The sequence below is a fragment of the Aptenodytes patagonicus genome, chromosome 6 (genome assembly GCF_965638725.1).
Source record: "Aptenodytes patagonicus chromosome 6, bAptPat1.pri.cur, whole genome shotgun sequence".
Classification (NCBI taxonomy): Eukaryota; Metazoa; Chordata; class Aves; order Sphenisciformes; family Spheniscidae; genus Aptenodytes; species Aptenodytes patagonicus.
In genome coordinates, this window is record NC_134954.1 from 17,219,249 (window position 1) to 17,222,572 (window position 3,324).

At 45.7% G+C, this 3,324-nt stretch overlaps 1 long non-coding RNA gene across 1 annotated transcript; it reads left to right on the top strand.

Annotated features, from left to right (window-relative positions):
- The first annotated feature begins 260 nt into the window (after positions 1 to 260).
- Positions 261 to 1,755, top strand: LOC143161576 (uncharacterized). The gene is made up of 2 exons (XR_012995556.1): positions 261 to 538; positions 737 to 1,755. It is a non-coding gene; the product is annotated as an uncharacterized LOC143161576 (long non-coding RNA).
- Positions 1,756 to 3,324: the final 1,569 nt, after the last annotated feature.

Genomic DNA, 3,324 nt, shown 5'->3' on the forward strand with positions numbered 1-3,324 from the left:
TCCGGCGCCCCCACGGCGGGGCCCGGCCGCCCCGGCGCCGCGCTGCCCGCCCGCCTCCTACCCCGTGCCGCCGCGCCGTTACCTGCCCGCCCCGGGTGCCCCGGCGCCGTACGGCTGCCCCGCGCTCGCCGAGGGAGGTTTTCAGCAGCCGTAAAGCGGGGAGCGCGCTTTGCCCGAGCGGCGCGGCGCCGGCGGCCGAGCAGGGGCCACCCCAGGAAGCTGCCCTCCGGGCGGGCGGCGGCACCGGGCTTTCCCCCGCTGTGGGGCAGGCTGGGGCCTGTGGGCGCGGTGCCCTCCCTCGGCTCCATCTTCGGAGCACCGGGGCTTGCCCACCACGGGGGCTCCCTACCTGCGTGGGGAAGCTGCTCCCGCCGCCGTGAGCGACCGGGCCTGCCCTGCCCGAGGCCTCCCTAACCCCCCCACTCAGCCGGGGCCGAAGCAGGAGAGGCGAGCGGCACCCTGGTCCCGAGGAACGCGGGGAGAGGACAATCGTAGAAAGCTTTTCACACGGCGTGACAACAGGTTGTGCAGGTTACGGGTGAGGTCATTACCTACATTCAGGCAGCAGAACCTGCAGCTGGATGAGAGGATTTTCCCTGCCTCATGATCTAGATTCATAACATTTGACAGATTCAGTGGTGTTCGAGCCTTGTTTTAAGGCTTTTTGGTGATAGTTCGGGATATGCAGGGGTTTGTGCATATAGAAGTTGCATGCTAACATACTCTATACCCACAGACCCACCACCTGGGAGGGGAGATGAGCTTCTACTCAAGTGCACCCGGAGCCAGCCAGGACCCACAGGTTTTCCCAGCACAGCCCTGTGGGAGTGAACATCTGAGAACCATGGTCACACATCTGACAGATACCAGCAGGATCGAACAACATGAGTGCACAGTTTTATAGGTGTCTGAACTACTGTAATTATACTGCTTTCACAAAGCCTCTTGGTGTCCATACGTAAACTTTGATCTTGAATGAAGTCCCAGTACAATACTGTCTCCTTATAGAAAGGAATTTCCTCACTACAGATTAATGACTTAGTTCTGCTTGGAAGCATTTTGCTGTTCATTCTGTCCTAAATCTACAATTTGTCCTGTAATCCTGGATGCTACCACACAAGCTACAGAGCTCAGTTGTCTTCAACAAAGGCAGGAAAAGTAACAGCCTGTTAAATTTCACTGTCTGAAATCAGGGTTAGTATTGTTTACCCTAAGAGAATTAGCGATAGAAATGTTCCTTTTAAATGGCCTTCTGGGAGATGCTTCTTGACACATTTCCCCATTTTATGACATATCCTTCCCCATGGGAGGGGAAGAAGAAAAAAATGGAGAACAATTAAGATGTTCTCCCTACTGGATGATAAGAACTACTATTAAAAAAAAGGCATCTTAACACAACAGCTACTGCAGAGAAGGCGGAAAACAAAGTCTTTCAGAAGTCTTCCATGCATATGGTACACATACTAGCAGACAGAAAAGCAAATTTCAAGCATTTATAACAGAAGTACCTTCTGCTAATAAAGCATTAATGGGAAAGTCTGGTTGGACTGCTATAGCTCTGAAAGCAATTTCAGAAAGCACAGAGCAATGCAATCACTGAAGAGCAGGTGAACTAATCTACAATCCTCATTAATAAAGCAGGTTTTCCAACATTAAGCAGAAGCAAAACAACCACAACAGGAGGCATACTTTTCTTGCCCAATGGAACAGAAATCTATGAGGCATTTAGGTGTACAAATAAATTTACTCAAAGCATGATCTGTCAGTTTTTATTCACAATTTTCTCTTCTCCTGCAAGAACATAATACAAAACTCTGCTCCTTCTTACAGTCTTCTCTTTTCTAGACCATCTATGGGTTAGAGCCATGGCTATATACTGGTTTTGTTAGTCACACCGTAAGTACAGACTTGAGTTTTTTGTGCCACGTAGCTTAAGCCAATTGTGCCCATTCCATGTGAAAGGCTGAGACTTAAGTTCAAAACAGATTTTCCACCACCGGAGTTCTGCATTTCCTTGCTTCAGCAGTGAACCACTTTTAGATAATCCAGAATACGGCAAAACTGTGAGCTAACACTGCAGCAGAGAAATTGTCTCCAACGGCAAATCAGTGCACCAGCCATGACTCCTCATGCTTTCACACAAGGGTCCAAATGCATTAGATAACCAGAAAGCTGTTTGGAGTCTTGTGCCTCTGCTGCTTCTTAGTCAAAAATTCCCAGACAGGCCTCTTTCTTACACTGAGCAATAGCAAAAAGTCACTCAAGTCTAAAATTTCATTACCCTTTTGCTAAAACCAGGTTAGCTTTGCTGCCCAAACCCTTGTCTTCCTGCTGCCGTTCTAATAGTTCCTCCCTTCCCCCAACATTTTTTGCCAGGGATTGGCTTGATTACAGACAGTGGGAGAAGCAAGTGTTCACTTTCCACAATACAGAGGTTTAGCTAAAAGGAGAAATTTGAGTCAACTGGCAAGCAAATGAAAATTTTTTTTATAATGAATCAGGATCACACACTCCAGAAGTGAGTCACAAAAAAAGCAAGTGATGCCCCAACATTCAGGAAAACTGAAATAGGTTTACACTATGAAGAAAAAACCTCAAAGCAATTACATCTGGCAAAAAACTTAGTGACATGAACATGCAAGAACAACGTGAAAAGAATATGCAAGACAAATACAAACTTAAACCTTCCATAAAACTTTTCTGAAAGGAAATAGTGCATAGAAATAGTACATCCATAGAACACTTGAGTATTTACATGCATCTTGCCTTATCAAAAGTATCTCAGGTAATTTGGAAATATTAATGGAAACATGGAAAAGTTGAATGTTAAGCTTAAAGAGACTTTACTGACATTAAGTCAGTCTTGAGATACTGTTTAAGGCACAAAGAAAGTTTCTGCTTTACAAAAAGGCTAGGTTGAAAGGAATCCATTTGATGTTTTTAACTACTGACTTTAAATTGCTGTTCACAAGAATAAGCTTGCTTTTCTTCTGTAGGTTAAAGTTGGGTTTGTTTCTTTTTTGGTTTGTTGGTTGGTTGGGGTTTTTTTTAACCAGCCTGCTAAGTGATTGAGCTTTAGCAGTTACATGAAGCAAAAGTGCCATCTTGTGGCCCTGTTCGCACTTGCTGGTTAAGACACTGCCTTTTCGGGTCATATTAGAGGTACTAATACAAAAATCTCATTTTTAAAAGAGTTCAGCCTATGAACAATAAAAAAATCCTACCGAGTTCACACGTTTATGGACTGCCACTATGAAGGGTGATGTTCTCAAGTCCTTGCTTGAGGACACGGATCACTGTAGTTGGCAGGACTGTTTATTCCAG